This window comes from Citrus sinensis, chromosome 4 (assembly GCF_022201045.2).
Source record: "Citrus sinensis cultivar Valencia sweet orange chromosome 4, DVS_A1.0, whole genome shotgun sequence".
Classification (NCBI taxonomy): domain Eukaryota; kingdom Viridiplantae; phylum Streptophyta; class Magnoliopsida; order Sapindales; family Rutaceae; genus Citrus; species Citrus sinensis.
The window spans coordinates 9,844,343-9,853,058 of record NC_068559.1 but is presented as its reverse complement, the minus strand read 5'-3'; positions in this window follow the sequence as shown (position 1 = coordinate 9,853,058).

Here is an 8,716-nt window from a genome sequence, read left to right as displayed (position 1 = left end):
TTGTTTTCTTCCGTTTAGCTTCATTATTTAAAAAAAAAAAATCGAAACAGAACAAAAACAAAAGCTTCAGCCCGCGGCCACCGTCCAAGGCTACCGGCTCTCGTTTTCCGTCACCGATCCGGACGCAACCACCACTAAACGGATCATAAATCGCCGGCCATCAAACCCCAAGCATCGGACACCGTTGATTAGCCACAGATCGCCGGAAAAACAACCAAAACAGCCGCGCCAACCGTGCCGTCATTCACCGGTTTCCGCCGCGATTTAGCCAGCACCACCGTAATCAATCCACTCCTCTCCACGAGCTCAACCTCTTTCGTTATTCCCCACCTCCGATCGACCAACCCATCGCCGGAATCTAAGCATCACCAAACAGTTACAACTTATCTCAAATTTCAGGCCAAAACGCCACCGTTTCCGACGAATCACAAACATCATCATGAACAACTTTAAGTTTTGGTGCGACAGGGTGCCTGTCGCACCAAAACCTGTCGCACCAAAACTTGGTGCGACAGGCACCCTGTCATCAGATTCATCCTCCGACTCAGATCAATAAGTTTGAAAATAACTCATGCCACGATGCCGATTAGTTTTGGTCTGTAAAGAAGGGTAATTTAGGGAGAAAGGCTTGTGTGTTGGCTAATGTTGATAGAAAAAAATTCAGAGGATTAGTTGCAAAAATAACAAAATATTTATGGTTATTTTCGTAAATTTCCCGTTAATTAAAGAGAGTTCTGTCTAATACATGGACTTGGGTGTTGCTAAATATAGAAGAAGAAGAAAGAAGAAGAAGAAAGTAACAACATCAAAAGTTTACAAATACAAGAACTCCTAATAAAATCATTCCTGTCAACACTGAAGGTGGATCAAGAGAAAATAAATTACCAAAATTATAAGTTTATGTCAACATTTCGTTAGTCCTGTCATGAAATAAAGTCACTAATATGTTTTCTTTACGCCCATTTTGCTAGGTTATGAAACATTATATGCTAATTAGCTCACCTTTTTCATTATAATTGTTAGGAAATGGCTCAAATGCCGTTATTTTAGTTTTTCAGTACATTAACTTTTTTATTTTTTTATTATTATATTTTTGGTAAGGTAAAGGAGTGGACAAAATTTAAATTAATTTTTATCTCATCTCCTTAAGATCTAATCTCCTTAAGATACAATTGGAGTAGCCAGCTAAATAAAGCTATTTACTATTTTACCTATATGATATAGTAAACTCACTACTGGTGAATAAAAATAATATAAATTTCAGTTTATTCCTTCATAAATTGACATATTTCAATTTATATATCAAATTATTGAAAAATGAGATCCCACCATTATTATTCAAAATTTCAGTGTAAATTAGGGTAACGTTGATGAAATTCATCATCTAATTTTTCTTTTTTCTTTTTTTTTTCATGATACATGAGGAAAGAACTTTGATATTTTCAATAATATAATTTAAAAGATAAAAATAGTTAATGATATTTCAGCATAACCATTTTTTATAGGTAACATATTTCATATTGTTTCATATTGCTTAGGCTAATTAAGCAGAGTTCTACTACATATTGAAGAAGAGAAGAAGAACCAACATGGAAAGGTTGCAAATCGAAGGTGGATCAACAGAAAATAAATTACCAAAATTCAAGAGAAAGTAAATTACCAAAATTAATTTTAAGTCTATGTCAACATTTCTTTAGTCATGCCATGAAATAAAGTCACTGATACGTTTTCTTTACGCTCATTTTGTTACTATATACTATATAGGTGGAATTCGGTGATGCTCGGAAGACGATGCCCACTTTCACACGTTAATTTGATTCAGTCAACACGTTAATATGATTCATCATCACTCTTCCACTTATGTTTCAAAGCCCACTACCATTACGATGAATGTTAACTTAATTTATTATTATTTTTTGTCATTTAATATTTTACCTATATATTATTATAATATAATAAAATAATAAAATTCACTATTTATGAATAAAAATATCATCACTTTTCTATGAGTACTTGTTTTGTTAATTTATATATTTATCATAAGAAAATATTTATGGAATAACTAAAAAGTATAAAAATATTTTTTTATTATTTTTTATTCACATCGAAAACATATATATTTTTATTTTTAGTACTTAAATTTTTTATTTTAACTTTTATTTATATTATTTATTTAATTTATAATGAATAGGAAAAATAACACCTGCACCCCCAACGTTTGGTAAAATAGTCATAAAAACTCCCAAGTTTTCAATAAGAGATACCATGACCCCTTTTTAGTTATAATGTCATTTGACTCTATGAACCCCAAAAAATTAACCTCAAAATTTTATAATAAATAGAAATATGGCATTAAAATAAATGTAATATTGTATACATTTCAAAATAATTTTAATATTTAAAAATATTTCTATATTTTACAACCTATTAGACTTATTTTATCATATTAAACTAATATTTAATAATAAATAGAAACATAATATTAAATAAATAAATTAAAATTAAAATTATTTTAAATATTATGTAAAATATAATTTAATATTATTAATAGGAATATATTTTGTTAATTGTAAAATCTATTTAACCCAAAGATTTATTTAAAATCTTTATAATAAATAATATAAATAACGATATATTATTAAAATAAATATCATAACTTTAAATTTTATTATTATTTTACATATTAAAATAATTTAATATTATTAGTCCACTAGATAGATTATATTATTTATATTAAATTTGAATTAATTAAAAAACTTTAAAGTCAAATTTCTAATTACTATATTAAAAAAATAATATGGTCAAAAGGGGGTGTTAGTGTCTCTTTTTGAAAATTCGAGAGTCTTTGTGACCATTTTCCCATACTTTCGAGATGTAGATGTCCTTTTCTCTAATAAATATGAATATAAGTACACTTAAAAATAAATGTAATACTATAAAATTATAATGTTAAATGATTATTGGCTATTATAAAAACTCTAAGAGAATAAGTAATATATATTAATTTTAGTAGAGGGAAGTTGACAAACTCCCTCATATTAATAGCAGGGACAACCCTATAATAGCATGTTAAGTGAAAATTAGTGGTTCTCAGAGACAATTCATCGAACACTTTAATTTCTTTAATTTTCCTTGAACGAATCCATTTGCAATAAATTTTTGCTTAGACCTGCTTTAAAGCATTGGTGTTGCTGTAAATCCTCAATAATTCCAGTTCCAATTTTTAGAATTTCTTCGGTGCTGCATCAATTTATTGGGAAAAAAGAGCACTAACTAAAGCTTTTTATAAATTTCCGGAAAAGAAATTTTTTTATTATTATTATAGTGCCATAGACAAGGTTTCAAATGGACTTATCTAATCTGAATTTGTACTGAGAAATTACAATTTGCATTATCCTCAAGGTTCATTATAAAATTTAATTATTGACTATAAATTTTTGTTATTGTCTATTATAATATCATAAAATAGAAAATTTTTTGACATTTAATGATTTAAAGTTTTAGGTGTTTGAGACCCTAGTTAGTAGTATTAAGGTGATATGACTTACTAAGGGGAGGAAAAATTGTAGCCGTGCTATGAACCAAACTCTACCTCAGTAAAATTGCCAAAGTATAATTAACCTCTGAGTTTGTAATCACTACTTATGAATTTGGTATTGACCATAATTCACAATGGCATTTTGTAGTCTTAATAAGAGGGTGAGATAAAATTAATTTAGACTTCAAATTACAGTAACAAATATTTATCAAGAATTTTAGTGTTATAACTTTTATGTCATAGCTACCTAACCACAATAATAAATAGGAAATAAGATAAATAGTTTTTAGTATTAAATTTATAAACATTAAAGCATTTATTTGGTAAGATTTGTAGTGCTCTTTTATTTATTAATAGATTTAGTTTTTACTAATATTAGTGTTTATATACTTGAGGATATTTCAAACTTGTAAACCATGTTTGAAGACATAATATGACCGAGAAGCCCGCAATTTTGATAGAACTAATAATTTGATCAGTCATTTCTGAAGAGAAAAACCTCACATATCTAGCTCCAAATAAATCATAATCTATAGCCAAATTAATGCTACCAAGTACGAAGGTGTCTATAAACTAAACCAGCTGATAATTCCTATTCTATAGCGAAAGCCTAAAGGTAATCAGCAGCTAATCCGGTGATGTGTATAGTTTCGGATCTATTTTGTTGCGCATGTTCGAAGGAAAAAGATATGGACTGATTAGCAAGAATATTAATGATCATTAACATACATACAAATATGAAAAATAATCTCAAATTATGATATTGATAGTTGATATTTTCGTATAATTAATTAGTTATTTGTTGTCTTAGCATTATTTAGCTATTTTGAAAAGTCAAAAAGTTTTCAAAATAAGGTTATCTATTTTCCACATAACGTAACTTATGGGTTCAGCCGTAGGACAAACAATATGCAGGTGGTCTAAAATTAATTGTTATATCTGAATCTGCCAAGATAAGATTTTTTTTTTTTTTTTTACCACGAGGTATCCTAGGGAGGGCCCCAACTGTGGGAGGCACCTTTAAGTCCGTACCACAACCCAGACTAGAAGTCCCTGCTTGAACCGAGAGGCACATGTTCTCCTAACAAAGGCGACTTCCCTGCGACTCGAACTAGGGAGCAAACCCAATCAAGCCACTTAAGGGGACTCCATTGCCAGTGGAGCCAACACTTTGTTGGTATCTGCCAAGATAAGATAATCAAGCACCATTTTTCAGAGCCGAAGTTCTGATAAAGTAAAATAGTGATGAATTTGTTGCTAATAATTAAGCACACATGTGATGTACATATAATAAGAATCAAGACTATTATGTAATAGATATAAAAAAAATAACCATACGAATTATATGTTTATAAATGTGAAAAATGATTTCAAATTATGCTGGTCAATATTTTCTTTTAATTAATTATTTGTTCAGTTGTGTATGACAGGGGTTCGCAGCTATTTTGAATGATATAAATGAGAGAGGTTGTCAATTTTCTCCAACTAAAATTAATATATATTATTTATCCCTATTATTTTTATAATATCCAAAAATCCCTATGTCACAAAAAATTTAAAGAAAAAGAGAGGTAAATGGGTGATTTATTTGATAATTTATCTTGAGAATATAAAACATATATTTATTATAAGAAAAATGTTTAAAAAATAAAAAAAAGTACAAGAAAAATATCTTATCATTAATTTTTTATTCATACCACAGACATATATGTATGTTCAAATTTCTTCAATTGTGTTATCAATCATTATATTTGAAAATGATTTAAGTCTTCTACTATCAATACATTTTCTTTATGCCCATTTTGATAAATTCAATGCGCAATCTTAGTATTCAATGTGTATTCTTAAATAATTTCATTTTTTAGTTATTCAACCATTTCTTTTTATCAAGTTCAATGTTAGCCAAATTAGTCAATATTTATATTTTTTGATTTAGTTGGTTAATTGGTCACATTTTATTCTTGAAATAGGTTAGATTGGTATTAGTTTGTATGCAGTAAAAAAAAATTATATTAGGTCTAATGTACTTGTGTCAGAATTGAGAAATTCTATAATACGAATATTTAGTATTTTCTTATTTATTACTGGTATCATCTATTTAGCAGGACACACACACACCCATTTTTACTGAAAACCTGAAAGTGAAAGAAACCTCATAAATGGAAACAACGGATGTAGACATAAAAATACAAAATAAAATTGAAAGGAGGGAACTAAATAGGAACAAGAGATATCCACCTATATGAATCATTATACGAGACTTACTATAATATTTAGCGAAATTGATCAAAAGCCATTATTATTTAAGTAAAATAATCATTTTTCTATAATAAAAAAGGTAATGGCTTGAATTTTTTTCATTTCATTTACTATTTTACCAATATGATTTAGTAAAACTCACTATTATTAAAAATTAAATTTATCCCCTTCATAAATTGGCATACATTATTTCAAATTATCTCTCAAATTATTTAAATATCAACAAGAACCCATTTACCATTTAAAAGATTTGGGTAAGTTGTGGTAGCGTTAATGAAATTCTTCACAAGTATTTTTGCCTATTTCATGGTAAATGGGGAAGTTTGATGTTTTTTACAGTTTAAAGGATAAAAGTAGTAAAGGGCAATTATCCACTGACCACCCTATCTTTCGGGTTTTTTCAAAAATATATAAACACTTTTTTCTTTGCTAAATTTCAATTGAAGTTAACAATTTTCTTCACTTGTCCATTGTCATCTTAACTCTTTAGAACCTTGCTAATGTCATAGGACTAAAATTGTTATTTTATCCAAACAACAAAAAAATTTGTTGTTCAAATGCGATTGAAATAGAAAAGAAGGGCAATTATTGATTGACAATAAAAAGTGTATATTTAGTAGGTCTTAAATTATTAGTTTTTCCCTTACAGTGTTGATTAATGAGCTCATTATTCCCAAATTTTCTTAATGCTCTCTTAATAAATTTTTATGTTAAAATTAATTTGTAATATGTTAATTTTTATATGGTAAATAATTCAGGAATAAAGAGGGAATTAGAATTAAAATTAAGAACAAAGAAGAATTGTTGGAGCCATTTAGAATGCATTATTGAGGAGATGTAATAAAAAAAAAAAAGAGGAAGCGAGCCCTGAAATAGCCACCTGACTATCGCACATTACAATGTATATATATTATAAAAAATAAAATAAAATAAAAAATAATAAAATAAAAGAAGAGAATGCATTCCTTGCCTTTTATAGGCAAAGGAATGCAAGTAGGAGCAGAGTGCACAGAAGAGGAAGCTAAGACTGAGGTTTAAATGAATTTCTTCTTTTATGTAGTTCATTCTCTTATAATATATTTCAGAAGTTTGTTAAATAAAATTAGTGTTTTGTTTTTTAATATGAGTGGCTAATGTTTTGGGCTGAAGTGAAAGGTGAAGCTAAATTATTCAAATTATTGATTAATTACTCTCTCAAGTGAATCTTAAAGTTTATTTTATTTGTTGTATTTTTCTTTCTTACCAGTTTTTTTATGTCATGTTAATTTTTAGATCTAAATATTTTCAGATTTATATGATATTTTGACATAATATCAGCACTTCAATGTTGTTGTGGCACATTAGGTACTTGGTTCATATTTATTATACTAATGGTTAGTTAAGAATTAAATGGCATAATAATCAACTGGCAAAGTAAATACAAAATACAAATATGAGAGAATGTTATAACTATAATTTGAAATCCAAAAGTGGATCTCATAACTTTAACATATTTTTAGATTGATTCCTATTAATTTCTTTTCCCACATTTAATTTTCTTTATTTAATAAATTGATTACTATATTTTAAATTTCACGTGGTTCAACCCCAAACTCACCGGATTATATTATAACTAGACACTCTTATACATGGGAGTAATAACACTTTTGAGTCGTGTCAATTATCCATCGATCATCCAATCTTTTGGGCTTTTTCAATAATACACAAATATTTTTTTTAAGCAAAATTTCACCTAAAGTTAACAACACTTTTCACTCTCCCACTCCCGTCTTAGCTCTGTTAGAACCTTGACACAACTGAAAAGTGGTTGATTACTCCTAAATATAAAAGTGTCTAGTTATAATATAATCTAATAAATCCAGGGTTGAACTACAAGGAATTAAAAATATCATAGTAAATTATTAAATGAAATAATTGTAGGAAAAAAAGTTAAGGAATAGTCTAAATAAAAAAAATGTTAAGGTTATAGGTTCTATCTTGGTATTCAAATCATGATTATAATACTCTTTCATATTTATATTTTGTATTTATTACTAGTTTGAAAATTATGTGACTCAGTTCTTAATTAGTCATGCTATGAATAAATATGGGATTAAGTACATAATGTGTCTCACTATCGTATTGGTGTGTCGATATTAGGTCTAAACATCCACATAGATCCAAGGGAATTTACACCTACAAATTCTAAGGACTCAATGGATAAATATAGGGATTAAGTACATAATGTGCCACAGTCGTATTCGAATGTTGCCACTATCATATTGGTGTCTCAACATTGTTAACATATATGTTTCCATAATATTGATTTTGATGATAACAAACAAAGTTAAGAATGATTAATCTTTTAAGCTCAAATTATTTAATATTCTTTTTAAATAAATCATTATTTTCACATTATAAATGTTTTGTATTTAATGGAAAAATGATTTTATGAAATTGATTATTTTTATTCTTTTTTAAATAAATCATTATTTTCACATTATAAATGTTTCATATTTAATGGAAAAATGATTTTATGAAATTGGTTGTTTTTCAAAGTTTATGGTTTAATTGAAACATTTTGAAAACTTTGAAATAAACAAGTATTGCTTGAAATTTTGGTGAAGGACTTATTTGAAAAGTGTCATAGCATTTTGGGCTATAACATAATTTCAGAAAGTTTTGGGATTAACAAAGCATTACTTAGAAATTCTGAAATTGGACCTATTTGCAAAGTTTCATGACGTGTTGGGCTATGGTACAGTTTTGTAAAGTTTTAGGATCAAACTGTAATTTTAGAAAATAGTGCACTGTGAGGGTTACTGTAGCAATCACTGTAGCAAACGGCTAACCGTTTATTTAAAAACGGCTAACCGTTTATTTAAAAACGGCTAACCGTTTATTTAAAAAGGCTAACCGATAATTTCCAGAAAGCATGTT